We start from the raw sequence: 21,268 nt of genomic DNA, 5'->3' as shown, positions 1-21,268 counted from the left end.
TATGCACAGTCTGAGCGTTGGTCTGGCATCAATGTGAGGTTCTGAGTGTTTTGCCCTGAGGTTCATTGTGGAGAGAACTAAAATGATGGGGGGGATGTTTAGGTTGTGAATACTCAGTGTTCTCTGCTGACTGCAGAAGGGGGTTGCTTTTGAGTGCCTCTTCACATAACAGGAGTTATCTGCTATTTACATCAGTCATGCAGGATTCCTCCAAAGGTCAGTAGATCACTTTTGTGTTGTTTCCATTTAATCTATTCAGGAGATACCCTCTTTGAATCCTTCTTTCTTTTTGCCCTTTTGCAAGGATTGTAAACTCTAAAGTCAGATCCACAAAGCTACTGGGAACACCAGCTTCAGACAACTTCTGTTTAGCTCATCTTCACCAGATTATACCATTTATCCCACTAAGTAGTTTTCATAAAAATGTTGAAGCATCTTCTGCTTTTGTTTGATTGTTATGTAGTTTGTTGCTTTGCTTTTCTTTAGCACATATAATTTTCAACATGAGATGTCTGAAAATGTTCATACTATGAAAAGTGATTCTGCTTTTGTGAACAGTTTCTTTTTTACAGTTGAACGAATCTCAGCCTCCTGAGAGTGTATTTCAGAGTTGCCATTATCTGTCTCCATGACTTTGTATTCAAAACTGTTTTGTTCCTGTGGCTGGATTGAGACTGGAGTGGAAGGAGTAGGTGGAGGATATTCCCATACATCCTCAAAGGGAACTGAAGGGTGTGTCTTACATTTGTTTCAAAGTAAAATGCCAAAATTGACAAAAAAAAAAAGCATTGTCTGTATCAATCCTGTTTTTTACATTTTCCAGACGAAAGAAGAAACCCTGTGAGTGCCTAGAGATAAAAGTGAAAATCTGTCAATTACCAGTCAGTGGTTAAAAAGTACAGAACTGACTTGCAGAGCTGTATTACTAAGCCTGCACACAGCAGTTACAGCACACAGAAATTACTGCATGTGAGATGTTGGAAAGGCCAGTTTCGTAGATATTTTTGGAGCCTTGCTCATCTGTCACAACTTTATGCTTGGCTCCCAGTGTGCCTGTCCTTGTAGGGGAGCTGCAGATTGTGTGAAGCTGAGGCTTTCATAAAGCCTTAGTGAAGTATATCATTTGGATCAGAAACTGTTGGCAGGAAACATGAGGAATTCCTTGAGATTCTCTGATAGTTTTATAGCTGGTATTTGAAGGTTTTTTTCCCCACAATTTGTAGTATTTCTGCTGCAAAAGCCTGATTTACTTTGGCTAGAGGTAGAAGTGGAAAGCTTTTCTTTTTGATTTCTGCATTTAGGGAAATGAGTGGCAGTTTATCATTTTGTTCTCATCTTCAGAAGGCTTGCAGAAGATTTAGTGCCAGATGAGATTGTGGAGAGGTGTTCTAGATGGATGGATAGTAAATCATGGTAAGGGAGGAAAGCAGATCACCAGGTCCTTCAGAGTATCAGAAATTGTGATTATTTGGTTTTGGTGATAGACACTGATGAACAGCATCTATATGTGGATAGATGGACAGCTTGCTCTCCAGACAGATTAACTTTTGATTGCTAGCATCCCTGCAGTGCCTTGGGAAGGTTTTAGTTAGCAAGATACACCCAGTCCAAGTTCTACAGATCTGACTTGTTTTATCAGAGCATCCCCCTGTGCTGCAGGCAGGAAAAATACTAGTGTTTTGGTTTCTTTCTATTTTAAGTAAACTTTTCCTCCAGTGTAGCTGAAATTTTGTTGTTCATTTTGCCAACTAGTGTCTCTCATGGAGAACTGAGGTCATGGAAATCGGCTGGGGAAGGACTTCACAGCAGCAGGAAGGAGTCCAGAAATGGCAGTAAAACTGTGGTTTTTTCATTTGGTTATTGAGGCCTATTAAATTTATGTTGAAGTGAGCAAACCTACAAGCTATGTATTGGTACACTGAGAAGAAAAAAAAAAATGGGAGTAATTCCTGTATTTCAAGCTTTAGCAGTTAAAAGTGTAAATTCATGTGCCATGGTTTGTTGTTTTATGTAAAAGCCAGGTTGGGATACTGGTGAATGTGATTTGTGGAAATAGTAAAATGCATACTAATTTGGGAAGCCATTCACAAGTTTAATTCATGCATTTTGAATAGGTCTTGCACAGTTTAGCCCAATATCATCATAAAATAGATTTATACGTGCTTTAAGTGATAGTGGTACAACCAAGTTATGTTTACAGAAGTAGATTTCTAAAGACACATTGGACAAACAAAATAAGCCCCAAATGCACAATAACTTCAGTAGAAATGCAGTTTCAAACAATGAGTTTTGGGATACACTCAACGGGGCAAACATTGCATGTATTTCTTCTGTTTCCTTCTAGTTCCTGTGCAGTGTGATTCAGTATCACATGGATGCAAAAAGCAGAGCTTTTTGAAAGCATTAACTGGTGTACTCATCAGTGCTAGATATAGACTCTTTTCTAGAAGACATTAATATGTAGGATGGCTAGTTACAACAAAGTGGATTTGCAAGCTGAAATTACTCTATTTCCATAGTGTACTGTGGTTATTTCACTGTTTTAGAATATATGGAGCCACTATTCAGCCCCATGCTTGTGATAAATTTTGCATATACTAAAGTATTTCATGAATCTTCTGACTGCCCAATTTTGGAGTCGAAGGTGGCTGACAGCAATTTTCATAAGGCAAAGGAGTCATGAAAAAGGGAATTATGTTGGATAGATATACTTTTGATTTTCCACCCAAGTATCTCCATGTTATTTTCTCATTTGAATCTTTTTTCCCCTTTTTATGACTTACTGGAATTTTTGTCTTGCAGTCTGGGAAAGCATTGTAACAGGGAGTAGGAATCACAGATTATAATTTAAATCAGTGGTATGATCGTTATTGCAACGTTGGATATAGATGTCTGCTGAGGTTTTGGTATAAGAATACTAGTTCCTGGGAGGGGAAATGGGGTTTGTAACTTAATAGGAAAAAAAAATAGAAGATCCCACTCTTAAGCAAACAAAATCCTTCTGCCCCTAACCCCTTAAGTAATTCAGAATTAAAGTTATACTCTGACAAGCCATTGTGGAAATGCAACCTAAAAGAGGAAGAAATATATTTGTCTACTGTCTTTTATATTTTTCCTGTATTTTATCTGAAGCAGGAAGAGTCTTCATTTTATAATGTCTTGTGTATATTTCAGCTTGGTTTACTGAAGGTCTCCTTAGATAAGCAGAAAAGTTGATGGAAAACTTCCTTAGTTCTTGGAGGACAAAACATATCATTGAATAATGAGCAGAGATCTTACTTCCCTGCTGTTTGAATTAAATAAGCCATAATAAAATGTACACAAATTCTCCCAGAGATTTAAGTAGATGACTGTGCCTGAGGAAGTTGATTTATAAAAAAGAACAGCTTCATTTCAGTCTAATATCTCTGAAACTCGTAGGAACTGAAAATACTGAAATCTTAGGAATCAAGCTACTGAATTCTTGTCATCAAAGTCAAAAAATACAGCTGCTTATGTTTTCCCAATACATGCAGAATTTTGGGGCTATGTTTGTAGAGAAATAGATGGAAGGCATTATTTTATAAATAATGAAAAATAATTTGTGATAATTTTTCTTAGGTTTCTTTTCCTAATTTTCATTAGAATAAAAAGCATCTAATTATTAATTTTGAAGAATTCAAAGTATTAATCAGTCAGGCTATTAAACTGTAAGAAACAAAATTTACTAGTTGAGAAAGGAAGAGGCTCTGTATCTCTGTAATGACTCATGAAGGATTAATTTATGTTAGTGTAAAATTAAGCACCTATTTTGTATACAAAGCTGAGGAACTGCTTGTGTTTTCAATGCTGAAGGAGGTGCTAAAGCAAGTAAGGGAACAGAGGGGAGAAAGCCAAATGGCATTGTATTTGTTCAGCTTAAGGGGCTGGTTATATAAATGAGTAACAATACTGGAAAGAGCCAAGACATATTTTTGTATGAGGTAACCAGGGAGTGCGGAGGTGTAAATCCCTTAGAGAACATATGTGAGACACAACAAGGCTGCTGCCTCCTTCATGTGAGTCACTGAGAAGGTGAACAAAACCCAGACAGAAACAGCTATTTTGATTTTCAAAAAAACCCTTTAGAGTCTCAGAAGAATTAATTGAATAGACACATTACTGCCAAACTCTGGGTTAAAAAGTGTCAGGAAGAAAAAGAAAAAATAGAACTAGGATGATGCAGAACATTCAGCATCTGTACTACAAGTACTTTATTAAATACACTTACTAATCAAATTAAAATAGGAGGAGTGGAGAGATGGCAAATTTTGGGCAAGGTAATTTAGTGAAGAAGATTAAAAATGCTGAAGAACTCCTCTGGGACCTTCTATAACTGGCAATACGTGCAAACTATTGGGAAGAATTGTGTGAGCTGCTGCAGCCAGATCTAGAAAGCTTTAAGCATCCTTTTCGATAGTTCATTGCCACTTCTGCTCAGATCATGGCACCAATAAGAAATTAAAATAGTTACACTGATACTAGAAAATGTTTGTATTGTACAGGTAATAAGCTTGTGTTACCCATAAAAGACAAATGCCTTTCGAAGTTCAGAAAGGTTGAAAAGATTATTCACAAGGATAATACAAAGAACAAGAACAATCACAAACAGATACCTTTTTTTTTTTTTTTTTTTTTTTTTTTTTAAATGTTACATAACCCTTTTGCTTCAGAAGACAAAACCACAGGCAATTGTATCCCTGTGTTGTTGTTTTAGAGGAGTGATCAACATCTCTCTGACAAAAGTGTCTGGTACCATCAGGTGGCTGAGACCCTCTGGAAGGGACGAACCAGATGGCTGCAGCAGCGCAGCAGACATTGTGTTCAGCATTCCCCTATAAAGCTAGAAGTTTCTAAATGAGAAAATGCTTTTTTTTTTTTTTTTTTTTTGCATGTACAGGTCATTAGAAAAAGGAAGTTCAGATTGCGAAACCGCTCCATTTAGCTTTTGGGTCCTGCACATTTAGTGTGTGCAAGATGACACTTTTGTCTTATCTGAAAAGATATAACCTTCACCATTCATATTAATTCATAACTGATCACCTGCAAATGAGCTAACTACTTAGACTTGTATGGTTTTAGTATCCTAGCCTAGCTAAGTGCTTCTGGAGACTTAAAGCTCAAAACTCAGCCCACTCAAAAAGCTTGTTAATGGGTCCCACATGACACAGCTATCAATTTTTTAGTATCAGATATACATGCTGTATCCATTATAACTTTCACTTAGGGGCAGGCTTGCCCTAACTGTACAGGAGCTTATATAGCTTTGCTCTTAGTTTTAGTCTGAAAGAAGGAAAAAAATTAAGAATGTTAGATGAGAGTGAAACCGTATTGCAAAAGGCAGTGCTTGCTGTGTGTCTGGCAGAGGAGGGCCTGATGCACTGTGAAGGGTAGTAAGATTCTTCCTGTTTTTAACATTTTCTAGGTTGTTTAAATGTGCATTGTAAGCAATGATAAAATGACAAGTTATCATTGATCTGTCCTTTCCTCCATCTCAGAGGGATTCATTAAATAATGCATGCACCCATGTGAATTACCCTTCTTCACTATACTATCCCCAGACCATTAGCCAAATATAGCAACAGCAGCATCTTTCAACCCCTAGAAACCCTTTGGCTTTCATTTAATTAAATTATCCCATTATGAAAACTCTTATAATGAGATTAAATTTAATTATTTATTAGACACTTATTTGCACTAGGGAACCTATCAATTATGCATGGTTGTGCTAAACATTTTTCAATCCATCACCTTTTCTTTTCATGGAAGGTGCAATTTATTAAGTGCATCTGAAGTACTGTAACAGAAGAGCTTTAGCAGAAATGGGGATGCAATCCTAGTTCAGTTAATTGCAAAAGCAGGAGAAAAACAGAAAGAAGAAAATTTATTAGCTCTCCTTTTGAAATGCAGCATGCTGACAGAACTGCACATTTCGTAATTATTAGGCGCATCTCCTTTTTCTATCCTATTTAGCAAGGTTCGTGGGCAGTCAATTTATGGGGTTTGATTGTATTTTGCATGCTAATGGTTCCTAATTCCACAAAAATTCAGAAGTAATGCCTGATTAGAGTAGTTCAAAGAAATATCTGTAGCACACCGTGGCTTGTAGCTATGTTCATAGAATATTTTCTTACCAATTCATAGAAGACAAGGATTTATCTTTTAATATAACAATTTATAAAAAATAATTATTTGGCAAATTGCTAATGTGCACAACCATACAACATCATCAGTCACATATCTGCTTTTTAAGAATTTGGATATGAAGGCAAAAACTTATAAGCTATCAAATATTGTTTCAAGCAGAATGACATTTTCTGATTAATGTTAAGAAGAAGAGATAAATGTCAGTACAACTCTGAGCTTTTCTTTTATGAGACCTTGTCAATATGTAATTAATTATTCAGCTGGAGCTCTGTGTGGCTGAGGGCAGCATTTCAAAGAGCTTTCTTTTATAAATTGCAAAGTCATCGTAAGATTGCTTTTACTTTTTTCCTTTTTTTTTTTTTTTTTTTCCCCATTTAGAACTAGCATGTGTATAAAAGCCAATAGACACCTGCAAGGTGACACATGGAGTGGTGGGATAAAGTAAAAAGCAGTAGGCTTTTTAATAGTAGTAGGCTTTAACAGATGCTTTTAATACATTACAAAATTCTGCCTTGCTTTAAAAGTGCTCGTGTTTCATGTTCAGATGTGAATGGGGGTCAAACAGAAAGATTTATGTCCGTTTTTTTCCTCACTTATGCATGTAAGAGGATGTTTGCTTCATTAACTTTGAAATTCACAGGCCAAATAGACTGCATATTTTAGAGGATTTAAGCAAATGTGCCCCAAAGTTCACACAAATTACTGTAGAGTATTTCAATCCTCATCATGAAGGAATGAGACATGGTGCATCTGTTAATAAAAACAAAAGAGTATTGCTTGTATTTGACAAAACAATCATATCTTGTACTTATGACTTTATCAACATTACCAGTTGTTATTATTTGGTACTTTCTTCCTGAAAGTCAGGACTGTTAATTAAATCTCAGTGTACCCTAGTGGGCTTGATAGCACAGTTTTATTCCTATGAGGGAGATTACATTTATTAGGAAAGGTCTCCAGATGATACTCAGAACCAAAGTGTACTTTTTGTATGCTGTTTTTTCCAGCCAAGGATCTAGTTCTCATTTTCCAGAGCAGCCTCCCATCTTCTGTTTGGATAGATAGGCTCATATGTGAGTGAGCCCTGTACACATACAAGTATGTTCCTTCTGCTGAAGTACCAAGATCATATATGAAGTGAGGGGTGCTACCACAATTAGTAATTTTGGTCTCTGACACCTCCTCTGCAGAATCAAACCTCTGAGTGAAGCTAAACAATAATATCTAGACCAAAACCTTTACAACATTATACTGCAATGACATTACCATCTACGAACTCCTGAATGGTGAAAGGGTGAGTTACATTTCATATCTTCTCAGCCCCAAAGCAGCATTTTAATACATTTTTCAGTAAGTTACACTAGAAGCTTCAATTTAGCTTTGGCAAAGGTGTGAGGATTGCTCTATTTTGCTTTCTGGAACCTCAGTGCTTCATTTAGCTATGGTACAGCCCAACTTTGTCTTGGGGGCTGGTAAATTGGCAATGGTTATTCTCATTTTCCATAGTGAATAATCAGTTGGCAGCTTTGAACTCTACTTTGAAATCTTCTTTAAAGATTATGTAGGCTACACACTACAGTATGTTAGCAAATAATTTTAAATGCATACTTGAGACATGAAAATGAGATTAAAATGAAAATGAACATGAAAAAGCATGCTTGAGATGTGACATCTGTCAGCCACCTGCTTAAATTATGGCTATCCAGTCAAGCCAAATGTATTGGTAGGTATACTCAGTTTCACACCCATATTGCATGAAGGTTTCAGTGTTTGCAAATTGGTTATAAGTCTCCATGTACTCCTCTTTTCCTTTTACATGTCATTTTTTTTAAGTGTTCCAAGAAAGGTGAGCCTCCTAAGAGCTTCAGATGTTGGAATAATAAATAAACTGTACATCCAATTTATATTGTGGAGCAGTTTTTTTGCATACAGCTTTTTGCATATGGGTTTTGACAGCTTCACCTGCCAAGCAAAGTCTTGATCTGTGAGGAAAAATGGAATGGCTGTCATGATTTCATCACTGGTATAAAAATCTTGTAGGCAGGCTTTTCCTTTACAGCTTGCGAACAGCTTGCTACCTTTCTTTAGCATCTTTTTGCTTTGGTGTTTAATAATTACAATGATTAATAGGGTACTGGATAAGTATCAATATGTTAAAAAGGCTACTTAATTTCAGCTATGTACCTTTTTGAGTTTTGTTGCTAACATTGCTGGTGAAAACACACAGTGTGGCACAACATTGCTTGTCATAATCTTTGGTCTCATGTTTTTAATAATGAAGAACAGCATGAACTTGGCACATTTCTGAATTAATAGAATTTAAAAATGTTCTTAAAGAAAGGTATCAAGTTTAATAATAATAGTACTTAGGTGCACAGAGTTTCCACTTTTGTTGCTTGTTTATTGCTTTCTCCTTCCATAACTGTTCAACTAGAAACAGGTTTCTGCAGAGCTAAGATGGGAGTAAAAATAATATTGTATCAGGGAAATGATGTTAGAAAGGAAAAACTTGTTAAAAACTGAGGGAAATGTGGGTTTTCAGAAAATTGCAGGATACAGTAAAATTCATAGGACTCCTTTAATGCAAAGACCTTTCAGCTTTTTTATTGTTAAAGCTTTTAAAATACTTTTAGACAAGTGAGACCTTGTTTATTTTGGTTAAAAAGACTTCTGATTGGAGATTTGCTGATTTCAGGGAAAGATTCTTTTTCAATAGAACACAGATAATTTTCCCCATACAGTTAAGGATAGCTGGAGACCGTCATGGTCATTAAACCAGGGAGAAGGACTTTTACCTCCCCTATCCCTGATGATTGCTTTTTTGCAATCATTTCAATCCCTCTGGTTGACAACACTCTTCCCCCTTTCCTTGAAACAAAACTGACAGCCTGCAGCTTTCCAGCAGGCTGCATAACAAAGCCCTTTCAAGACTTACTTGGTGTAATATCAGGTTCATCATGAGCTCATACATGGTGTCTGTTCTTGCGGCTTTTAATTCTTTTCTAGTAGTCTCATCCCTCACTGCATTCCTATGCTGCCTTTGATTTTATTTTCTGGTCTTCATCCAAGTAGACTGAGTGAATGGGTGATCTCTTTGCTGGTGTCACTCTTACTCCTGACCTAGTGCTACGTGGTGAAGAAGACAAAGTTAATGTGGCCCTGGAATGAGACAGGACAATCCAGCTGTGTACAGCATCAGGTCTGAGAGGAAAAAAAATTTCAAGTGATCAGTAATATACAAGAATTGACTTCTTGATTGCACAGCCACATCTGGGCCCTGATAGCAGGCAATGCACAACCAAATTGGAGGAGGATTTTGTCTGCAATATTGTTTTCCTTCCTTCAGCAGCACTGTAGGATGATCCTGGTTTCTTGAGGTACAGCTTTGCTTGGATTGCTAGGGACTGAAAGGATTTCCTGTGACAACTGACAGATCTCACCCTCTGGGGAACTGTCTTTCTACGTTAAATGAACTTGCCCTGTCAGCAAAATGAAAAAGTTCATTAAATAACTGAAGAGAACTGTTAATGAAGATGAGGCAGTTTCTTGTTATAACCTGGTTTCCTAAAGAAAAAAGGCTTTTGCAACCACATTCTTTGTACATGTCTGTCTAGATCTCTGTCTCCTCATAATAACTTCTGTTAGGAAATCTCAGCCTGGTCTGACAGAAAGCTAGCAGCCTCAAAAATACCACACTCCTTCAAATTTGGGGAAAAAGTTAGATGGGTTGTGGAGAATGTCTGTAGATGTCCTTGGTCGATGAAAGACTAAAGACAAATATATCTTTCAGTAGACACCTGGAAATGTATAGGATAGGGCTGCTTTGTGCTGATGATAGAAAGGTCAGAGCTGTGCAGGTCTTTGGTACTGCCTTTTGGCCCTTGGGTTGCTGCTGGTGGGCACAGCTCATTGTGTGTCCCCCTCCCCAGATTGGGCTTTTGGTAAGAGCTGCTTGGTTGCTCTGTGTCAACCCTAAACCATACACCCTCAGCCCACTCAAGCCCAGAGCTTTCATCTTTAAGAAACTTGAATCCCAGAAGCCCAACCTTTTCCTCTTAAGGGCTACAACAATCTCATCAGCAAATCTTTTCTTCTTCCCTTCCTCTTTATTTCCTTCATTTAAGCTGCCCCACGATCTTACCTTCAAGTTTTTCAATATGGAGCCTTCAAACCCACTGGAACTGCTTTGCCTCTTGATTTCAGCCTCTTGTAAGGAGCTGCTTTATGCTGGCTGTGCTCCCACTGCCTGCCCATGCTCTCTCCTCCTGCCTCCATGGCCACTGAACCTCTTGGGATTGTCTGTGAGGGAAAAAGGTCCTCCCTTCCCCCACTCCTGGTTTCCAGGAGATGTAAAAAAGCTGGTTAGAAGAAGCAACTGTGAAAAGTAAAGCTTATGAGCTATAAAACAGAGGGAATCTCTGGCAAGACACTGTAAGTAACTCTAAGCCTGTAATTCTCTCTCCTCACAGCCTTGCTCTAAAATACCCTGGCTGACCTTCCTGGCACGTTGTGGGGAAAGCTCAGCCATAGTCAAATGACAAAAATCTTTCATTTATAACTTGCTGTCATTAGCTTCTGGGGGAGGAATGTCAAAGCACAGTTTCTGGGACTGTTTGATGGGTTACCAGGTTGATTATGTCTTATTCTGGTTTTAGTGGTTCTTTTGATCTTACTTTTTTGATAATTGTAATTTTAATTATGTCAGAAGTTCCCAGGATATTAATTTTCTATGTATCTAAATAGGCATTTCAGCAAAGGAATCAGTGGAAACATCTTTAGGGATGAGGATTAGGAGCAGCATGAGGAATTTAGTAGCTCTGATTAGGCTGGGGACTTTTTCCTTTGGGTATAAAATGCCACTGGAGCATCCTGAAGTATCTATATGAAAAGATTGCATGTCCCTTGTGTATGTATTGATTGTGGAGTGGGAGATGCAGACAGAGCATACTTGGAACTAGGCAGTTATTTTAGATGGTGGAAAGCAAGAGGGACATTTTTAAATTAGAGTGTGAGAAGGTAACCATGTGACTCATTAAAATTAATAGGAGCTGCCCAGTGTGTCTCTATGCATCGCTTTGAAAATTTCCCTGGGTGTTTTTCTATGAATATTTATGCAATCAGAAATCAAATGCAGACAATGGAGCAATAGCCAGTGTAAATACAAAGTGATCACATAATTTACATGTTTTTAATTATTGGCATAAATGGCTCTTTTGTCCGTATAAAAAGCGCATATGAAATAAGGAGATAAACACAAAAGAAAACAGTTTCTATAGTTATTTTTAAAGGAAATACTCTTCTGATTTAGTTTCTAAAGAAGTCACTAAACCTCCTTGTGCTTTTAAGAAAGGCATTTAAAATTTATTGTCCAGTTTGTTTGGTTTGGTTTGGGTTTTCTTTGTTGTGTTTGTGCCTGGGGTTTTTGTTTGTTTGGGTTTTTTTGTTTGTTTGTTTTTAAAAAATAGGACAGCATTACTCAAGAAGAAAGGTTTATGTCAATTGGATCAGCAGATACCAGAAAATCTTCTGGTAGTGTACCAAGAGTCTTAATTTGGTCTCAACATTGTGTTAAATTAATTCTTTGGATTCTGAAGACTCTATCAGCACTGAAGGATGGTATGAGAAAGTTGAAGGATGTAAATGCAAAAGGGTATGCCTTAATTTTGTTAAGAACCCACCTATCAACCGTGTCCTCTGACCGGTTGCTACTGGTTTACTAAAATACACAGTGTGATTATTATCCTTAATTAAGTCATGAATGGTGTTAATTTTATTATCCACTGATCTTTTATTCAACAGCATAAATCCAAAGCAAGATAGCTAGCAAGGTTTATGGCTCCCAATCGTCATTTTGTTCAGGGAAAGAATGAAAGATGAAGCAGTTGTGTTTGAAAAATAATTATCATTCAGTGCCTACATTCCATCCAAAACTCAAGATCCTCAGAACTAATTTCAGCTGTTAGTATCGTCTCACCTCTGCTTTCCCAAAGCAGATGCAGCAGGTCAAAAGAATGGCAATGCCTGCAAAATGAGAAGAATTCTGAATTGATATAACCTTTAAAAAAACCTGTCAGGAAAGGTAGATATTCTGCAGCTTTCTGTGTGCCTTCCTGTCTGCCAAGTGGTTTCTGCATTTTGAAGTCTTGTCAAACTGAGCAGCAATCTTCCGCCAGATAATTCCATCACCAATTAGTCTGTCATAGGCACTGTCAGTTTATCCCAACTTCTCTGCCCTATGGACTCAATACTAGATACCAAGCAAAGATCAAGAGAAAAGAAATATGCTTTCTCTCTGTATAGCACTACCTTAACTAAAACATCCTCCTCTCCTGAAGTTGTGAAGCAGCAAAATTCCTCCTCAGGACCCCAGATGGAAAAAGGAAACATTCACTGCTCCAGTAGGACCCAACACCTCACACCCTTCCAATCAAGACCCTTTATAGGAATGGTTAAAGAAATAGAGAACAAATTGATTGGTAGCAGAGAGAGTGATCCCTTAGGTGTCACAAGCAAAATATAGGCACTGACTCTATCCTACGGAAAAAACTAATAGAATAAGAGCATAAGAGACTATAAGAGAATAAGAAACCAAGAGAATAAGATTCTAAGAGAATAGATTCCCCTGGGAAATACATAGAATCATTGGATCATCATGATTGGAAAGGACCTTCAAGAGAAGAAGAGAAGAGAAGAGAAGAGAAGAGAAGAGAAGAGAAGAGAAGAGAAGAGAAGAGAAGAGAAGAGAAGAGAAGAGAAGAGAAGAGAAGAGAAGAGAAGAGAAGAGAAGAGAAGAGAAGAGAAGAGAAGAGAAAAGGACCTTCCCAAGGGAAGCAGAGTTTAAGTAGCCTGTGTAAAGAAAGACAACTTGTGTAAATCAGTTAACCAGGTGGTGAATTGTGCTGGGTGAATATGGGCATCTCAAGCTGCTGATGGCAGCTGGTGAACAGCTGGATGGCAGAACCTGCTATGAAAAAACCACCAACCAGCTCCTATCCCCGCTGCCAATATAATTCAGAATATCTGTGATTCCTACTTCAGTGGTTCAGATCAGGAGAGCTGATAAAGGGAACAAAAAAGAGATCTAATAAATACATCCACTCCTTTCTCTCATCTTCAAAGTCAGGAGAAGGGAAATAAGCTTCAGCACACAATAAGGCAGTCACCTCTGTGTGGGAGAGCAGGCTCCTCAAAAGTATTTATAAGGTGGTTAAGGGCAAGACACTGGTGTGTTGGACAACGTGTTGACTCCTCTGATAAATGTTTTCTGAAAAGTAATTTCCGGAGCTAACAAGGAATTATGCAAATGGAGAAATAATCAGATAACTTGATCAAGACTGAAGAAATGAAAGAGACTTTCAGGATGCAGTTATGAAAAGATGATTGGAAGGCATTTAGCAGGTGTCAGCTAATGAAGTCAGAGTTGGGATTGCAGGCAGGTGAGAAAACTGAAAATCCACTGAAATGGAAAATCAATGTTTATGTTTGTTTTCTAGACTTTCAGGGAGTTAGAGTTTCATTTGTTTCAGCCCAAATGTTTTGGGAAAAATTATAAGTAAATCAGAAAACACCTTTCTTAGGACTAACCATTTTAGGGGAGTAGAGAGTTCCCTAAAAAAAAAAATACATATTTTCAGCATCAAGCTAAGCTATTCTTGCTGCACGAGATGCATTGTCGGGCTCTAACAAATTGCATTTGGTTGAGGATGCAGGTGCTGTGATGTTTTCTGAATCCTGGCAGGCCTTAGGCAGAAGAGAATGGTAGCCTAAGAGCAGTGCTCAGCTCTGCAAGGGGAGAAATGGCACTCAGTATGGCCAGTAGCACAATTTAAGCACCAGTTCCTATCTGACATTAACTACTTCACCTTTCTTCACTGATGTCCAGTGCAGCTTTTTGGGTTGCAGTGTTAAGTTGAAAGCTGAAACCAGTTCTTGGAGGTGGGAGCAGTCTGGAGTATTTGTTGGGGTTTTTTTTTCTAGTTAACAAGAAGCATTTCAATCAGTTTGTTGTTCCAATTCATAATTATACAGTGTAATTTCTTATAATATTAATACCTTGTCAAAAGTTTTATTTTCTGCTGTACATGTTAACCGTAAGTCATTAATAAGATGTAACCTTTCCTTGGTATTCCATATGTGACTCGAAAACCTAAATACTTGTGTTATAAATCAGTTTTAAAGGCCAAACATCAGTTAAACATTTCAAAGCACACTTGTTTCTGTCAAGCTTTCGTAAAACAATATTTTAAAAATAATGATTTTTAAAATTCCATTTTGTGAACTGATTTGCACATTACAGAAAGCAAGCTGAGCACGGAGAAAATTCTTTGGGAAAAAATTTGTTTGATTTAGTTATTTCAGCAGAATCCACCCTACAGGGATGCTAATTTGGGCATCATCGCATCTGATATCAGGCAGGGAAGGATGCTATGGCTTATTTGTTCTTCTAGGATGGGAGGAAAGAAACAACAAAAGAAGATATTAATTAGTCATTCCCTTGAGCAAATGACACCTGTATGCTTATGGCATGTTGATATGTGGAAATTTTATAAAGTTTGGATATCACTATTTTTATTATTTGTTAGGGGTCCATTGATGTCTGCACATGTGCTTCAGTGTTTGCTAACTGGTAAATGACATCAGTGCTTTCTGATTGCTATTAGTTTGCATTACTATTACTTCTTGGCTATTTGAAGGAAGATTTATTGTGTTATGCATAGATCTAGCAAAAGAAAATCCATGCATGCACTCAAACAGATTTAAAGTTGGAAATTTGGCATGTATCTTTAGGCTGTACAGTATAGCTCTGGTAAAACAAATCAAAATACATCTTGTGAAGTTACAAGCAAGTTTAAATGAGTGTAAAGATTTAGCAAATCAGTCTCTCAATCCAATCTCTTCAATCACTGTGATTTATTCTTTTTTTAGTCATAGTCATAAACCAGATATAAACAGAAGTCTTCAGACCTCATATTCAGGGTCTCTGAAGTCCATTTCTCTTACTAAATTAATAGGAAACATTTTTACTGTGTATTAACTTTCATCTATTTTTTTCATTGCTGTTCACTTCAAGTCATTCAAATTTTGTGAAATTGGGGTCTTGGCTGACTTTAGTGCATCAGGACAGGAAGAGATTACTAAACTTGGAACCTGCAGGCTTCGCTGTGAGAGTGGACTACAGCACAAGTACAGAGCCCTTTTGAGGTCAGCAGGACTGCTTATGGGTACCAGAGGCTGCCTGGATCAGATTGCTGGATGGTGGCCTGGGCTGGAGCAGAAGCAGCTGAAGCAGCCCCCAACACTGGCTGACAGGAGACTGGTAACAAAAGACCTGCTGAAATGTGTTTCATTCTGCACATTCATCACATGAGGAAAACAATTTTAGGCATCCCTAGATTAGATTACCATAAAAAATAGTTGACCTACCCATTGTTACTTTATGATGCACACTGCGTAACTATCTAGTATTATTTACTTACTGACAAGAAAAACAAGAGCCAAATCCTGGAATTCATCAGCTCCTGGAGAAAGTTTTGCCTGAAGCTCCTATTGTGCTCACTGTACCACATATATCTCGGGCCATAAAAAGAAAATTAACATAAAAGTTGATCCTATTTTAATTCAGGATTTAAGATGCATACACAATATTTTGTAGCATTTTGGAGGTGAAAATATTAGTAATGTTTTCTTACTCTGAAAAAACCCCACAAAAACTAGAACTAAAAATGATAATTTTATGAGAGGGGAGACAGAAGGGAAAGAGAAATATGTTCTAGAGTTTTCATTGATGGTCTGTGGCAACTTTTTGGGTCTCAAGGAGGACTGAGAACCCTGCAGTGCCCAAGCTGTAACCAGATGAGGAGCAGCTGCTCTCCTTCCCTTGGATTTTCGTGTGGTTCCTCAGACTCAATTCAAAACCCTTTCTAGGTATGTATTGGAGTTGAGGAGGGAGAGCCTTCATTATGGGTGCTTGTTTCCCTTTGCAATGAGGGCTGGGAAAACAATTCATCAGTGGCTGCAAGGAGCCAAGGATGCTTTCCCATATGGGCACAGCCTGTAGGGACTTGGTGAAGCAGGTGGCACTAATGGTGGCCTCAGCCAGGGCAGTGGAGCCCTCCTTTGTGTCCCAGGGATGATTGGGCATCACTTGAGTCCTTCATTGCCCAGCAGTACAAGTTTGACTTGCATCAATAAGCAGTCATCTGTTTTGGTAGAGTGTGGTGGTGGTGGAGTATGTTTCACGCTAGTGCATTTTTAGACTACTAAATCCACAAAATTTTCCTTGGTGCCTCTGATTTAAGATTTGCTGCTTTCCAGAAGAGCTATTAGGAGTCAGTCCAGACACAAAAAGGTACCCTGCCTATGGATATAAGGAAAGTGGCACCAGGTGCACTGAAGATAAATAAGGATTTTTGAGTTGCAGTCAATATATTCCTTATACTGATAGCTGCCAAACTTCATTTTTCTTTTTTTAATTAAAATTGTAAGTGTTAAAAACTGTTAGTTTCTGCTCATCCACCTTTGTTTCAAGATCTTCATGCAGTTTTGTTCCACTGTGTGTAACTTTGTGTCCTCATCTCCTTATGTTATTCCATTTTTCTGGAATTGCTGCATGAAAAGCACTTGACTCTGCTCAGTGTGCAGTATCCATGTGGTGTCTTTCAGCATATAAGTGGCATTCAGTGCAAGCTGTGTTTTCATATGTCTTTGTCTGGTTTGGCAGCATTTAATGGAGGTCACTGTGTCTAGAGATTCCTCTATTATAGGAGGCAAAGCATCCTTCAAGACACATTTTTTGGAAGTTCATCAGGTGAATCACTTGGCTACAAGTGCTTCAGTCCTTTGAGTATGCAAATGTGATACATGACAGAGGGGCAAGGTATACAATTTGGGTTTTTAGGTATTGAAATCAATTGCATGTCCATAATTCTTGAGAGACCCTCCTGAAATCCTTATTTTAACCTATTTCCCTCTAAATTAATGACAGGTTTGCAGGGACAAAATACTGCCGTCCTTCTGTGATTTTTTTTTCCCCTTGAGCCTAGGTTTGAAAGGGATCTGTCATCTTATGCTCGTGGGCTGGAAGTATAGCTGTAATTATGAATAATTGGCTTAGGAATTAAATATTTCTTTGGAAAGGTAGATTGTCAAGCAGGAAATACATGCAGAATGTCTGTATAAAGCACTTAATTTGAAAAAAAGAAAAGCATATTAGCAGCCTGGAAGTATCCAAGCAGTAAAAAGAGTTTAAGCTTTGTTTACATTTTGGCTGCAAGAGGTGCCTCTCTTTAAGTATTTAGATAAACAAACCAAAGCTGCTGTTTTCATTAGCATGTAACACCGAGCCCATTTCCTTACCTCAGAGAACATTAAACTAAAATTCGGTGGCCGAAAGCAATCCAATCTCTTGCAAATATGAGTCTTGATAAACCTGACAGTATGGAAAAAACCCAACCAACCTTCAAATTTTGTACCTATTGACATTGCTTAATAAAAACATCTCGAGTGCTGGTGCTTCTGGGTGTGTTTCCAATAGCAATGTGATTGCAAGGCTCTGTGGATAAAGTTACCAGTCCTTTGAATTCTGACCTTCAGTCTAACACAGCTTTAGAGGTTACTCTTTTTCCGATTTGTGAGATTGCAGAGAAAAAGTTAATGCTGCTGGAAGGAAGCGGGGGAGGGAGCCAGGCTTGGAGATGAGTCCTGGGGCTTTGAAGCCATCTGAGAAGTTTTCCTCTGGCCTTGATTTGTAACAACAAATATTGGCAGTCTGACTCTGAGTAATTACACAAAGTTTCAAAATGGAGCATGTGGCAATTGAAATTTCTGTGAATACAATTACTATTGAAACTTAATGGATTTTAAAGGGAAGTATACTGATGGGTTCAACAAAGTCTGGATTCTTGGGGGAGCTGGAGCCATCAAAGCCTGAGAGCTATCTTAAACCCATCATCTGTGCCCATGGGGAGGGGAAACCTCAAAACTAATCCCACATAGGCATATGGACTGAAGTGTCTGTATCTCTCCACTTAAGATGAAGGTTGGGATGAGCATCTTAAAGGAACTGCTTCATTCTAGGTGGTTATGGTTAGGTGAGGATCCAACCCCTGCTTAATAAATGAGGGTCATGGTATAATTACTGTAAGGTTCAAAAGAGATTATTGTGGTAAATTTCTTAAAAACAGCTTGCAGGAAAAATCAGTTGATGCAAGTGTAAAATGAATGGCCCTTGTAATTATCATTTTCTCTTAGACTTCCACTTTTTCCTTTTCATTACAAGACCCAAAATGTGGAGTATTTATGATCTTCAGTTTTAGAAGTTACTTCACCCTTCCTGATTGTTGTAAGAAAAAGATTTGTGACTGAATGTTTCAAGGTTAAGGACATACATATTTACTGTATTCAGCTAACAAAAGGTTTGTGATTCAAATGTGTGGTGGTGGCTCACTTACATTCAGGCTTGGCTTAATATTTTCTCAAAGTGAGCTTGGATTGCTCTTCTTTTGATTTCCTTTGTAATTCTAAATGCTTTAATTAACAATTGTTTTCTTTCTCTATATTTTTTGATTTGCTTGTCCAGTCTTATATGTCAACAGCTGAGAAATTTTGCAATAATGGACACAAATAACTAAAATACTGTGATGATCCACTGCTCCATCTACTGTTGAACAGTGACATGAATGATGCTTCAGGGAAGAAATAAGGAATGCATTTAGAAAACAATTTAAAAAAATAGAATTTGCAACAAATAAACCTATTGTTTCTGTGGTTAGTGAATAAGTGTATTTTTCTTGCAGAATTAAGAATTCTGAGTAGGACTTTAATTCAGAGCTGAAAAACAAAGAGGAACTTTCCATCTCCCTTTTCACCTTATAGGAGGTGCTGACAAAATGGGTTTTGTTCATGTTAATGGAAAATAGTTGGAGAAAAGACAGTCTAGCATTACTGAGCTGACTCATGTTATACAGCACGCTGTATTTATGTCACTGGCAAAAATGTAAGTTATTGCTGTGAAAAAAAATTTTTTTGCAATGGTTTGAGAATTCTGACTTTTCTCTAGTAGCACTAAATGAAAGATGAGGAAGGCTTAAATAGTTGTGGGAGGACAAACTATGGAAAAATGGCATTTGTATGAAATGATGTGTTTTACAGTCTTTACAGAACAACGGGACTTGATTATTTTGTCAGTTCACTGGCAATCTCTCATTTGTACTGCGTTCTTCAGGCAACTCAGTCTTTTGAGGAATGACTGAGTGTAGCTTTTATGGCCTGTTAGAGTGCTAGCAAGCTGCTCCTCGTCATCATTACTTGTGCATTTGACTTGACTTGCTCAGTTTTGTAAGCAAATTATTATTTGCACATCACAGTGAAGGATGATTATGTTCAATTTTTTAGGCAGTTGTGTTTTTAGACTGAGCTGGAGTAGAAAGCCTGAATGTGAATTAGAGAAATTAGTTCTTCCTCAAGGACACTCTCAGGTTGTGATTTATTCCTTTGATTTGACTCCCTGTCTTGCAAACATCTAATTCTCCAAGTAACTTTATTAAAAGACAATTATGTTGCCTTCATCAGGACTACTTTTACAACCAGTAACTAACATGTTTATCTATCTTCTGAGCTGAGGTTTTTGTGGAAAAAATAAAAGAGTGACATTGTCACTGATTCTCAGGTACCACAGGCAGTATTAAAAATCCTCCTGTAAAACAGTTGAACTTTATTGGAAAGTAATTTTCAGAAGTTTAGCTTATTAGATAAGATGTTGCTTAAATGAAAGCTGTTGTAGTTAGAAAAGCTACAAGATTACTCTTAAATCAGGGTAGATCTCAGCGTTCAGTGTCCTGGACCTGGAGTCTCAGTCTTTAGGGAAAAGGATGCCATCCTTTTAGCATTTCCTTCAGAGGTTCTGGAGACCAAAACTTGTCAGGTTTGTTTGTGTTTTTTTGTTTTTGTTCTTGCACAATGATCATAAGTATAATTACATTAATGAGATTTCTAAAACATAAAAGTGATGTGGGGAGTTTTCAGTTGAGGGTTACAAAGTACCAAAACCAGATGACAGTATTAGATACATTTGAAACTTAAATTCAGGTGGAAAGTCCTCCTTTCACACTGGCAACTTACTTACTTATTTTGCCCTTAAGACTACTGAGCATATATATAGTTTATACCGATTTTGTCTATAAATATGTATGTGCTATATTTTTTCCTTTGTTACCTAATGCTTTTAATATGCAGCAAGCCTACTGAAAAAAAAAAAAACCCAAACATACATATATTGATTTTGGGAAAATGAAAAATTGAGATACAACAAAATATTTGCCATCAAACTAGACTTTGACCACTTCTGTGAAAATCTCTGCATCCATATATACCATAGCTGTCAAGAACTATTTCAGAATAATATGAAGTCATGCATTCATTAAAAAACCCAAAGCAGTATCTACTTAAGATTAATAAAGACCACCACTTCCTATTTTAAATTATACAAAATGATCCTGTACTTCATACTGAAGTTGCTGATTAAAACCAAGTTCAATGGCATGCAAACTAGCAGCAATGTCATTGAGGCCATCAGTTCATACACTTTTTGGCTAAGGATGGTGGCTAAGCATGTCACCCCTTTTTTTACAACACATTGCACATAGACCTTAATTAATTATTAACTTTATTCAGTGTATCATGAAAGAAGTAGTGAAACTGTCCTTCTCAATCCCACTTTTGATACTTAAAGCAACTTAAAATGGTTGCTTTCTGTCACTTCTTTTGTTTGTATTTACCAAGGTCTTTCTACTTTTGCTCACGTGGGCAGCATGAGACAATAAGGGCTCCTGTCAAATGCTGCAAACTTCTGCTCCAGCCAGGGGCGTCTCTAGGCAACAGCTGCGATGTGTAAGATAAAACTTGGATGGAGACATAGGAGGGATATTGCCTGCTTCAGGCAGTTGTCACGGGAAGAGCCAGGCAGTGGCTCTGGGGAGCAATGGGTTGCATCTCTTGCTTTAGTGAAGCGTGGTCTTCCTGGGCCTATTTCTCATGTTAATTATTTCTGAAGTCTTTCCTGCTTAGAGGTAAACATGCAAACATCCCATTATTCCATATCCGTATT

This window comes from Calypte anna, chromosome 2 (genome assembly GCF_003957555.1).
Source record: "Calypte anna isolate BGI_N300 chromosome 2, bCalAnn1_v1.p, whole genome shotgun sequence".
In the NCBI taxonomy this organism is placed as follows: domain Eukaryota; kingdom Metazoa; phylum Chordata; class Aves; order Apodiformes; family Trochilidae; genus Calypte; species Calypte anna.
The sequence above is the reverse complement of the archived record's forward strand: the minus strand, read 5'-3'. Positions refer to the sequence as shown.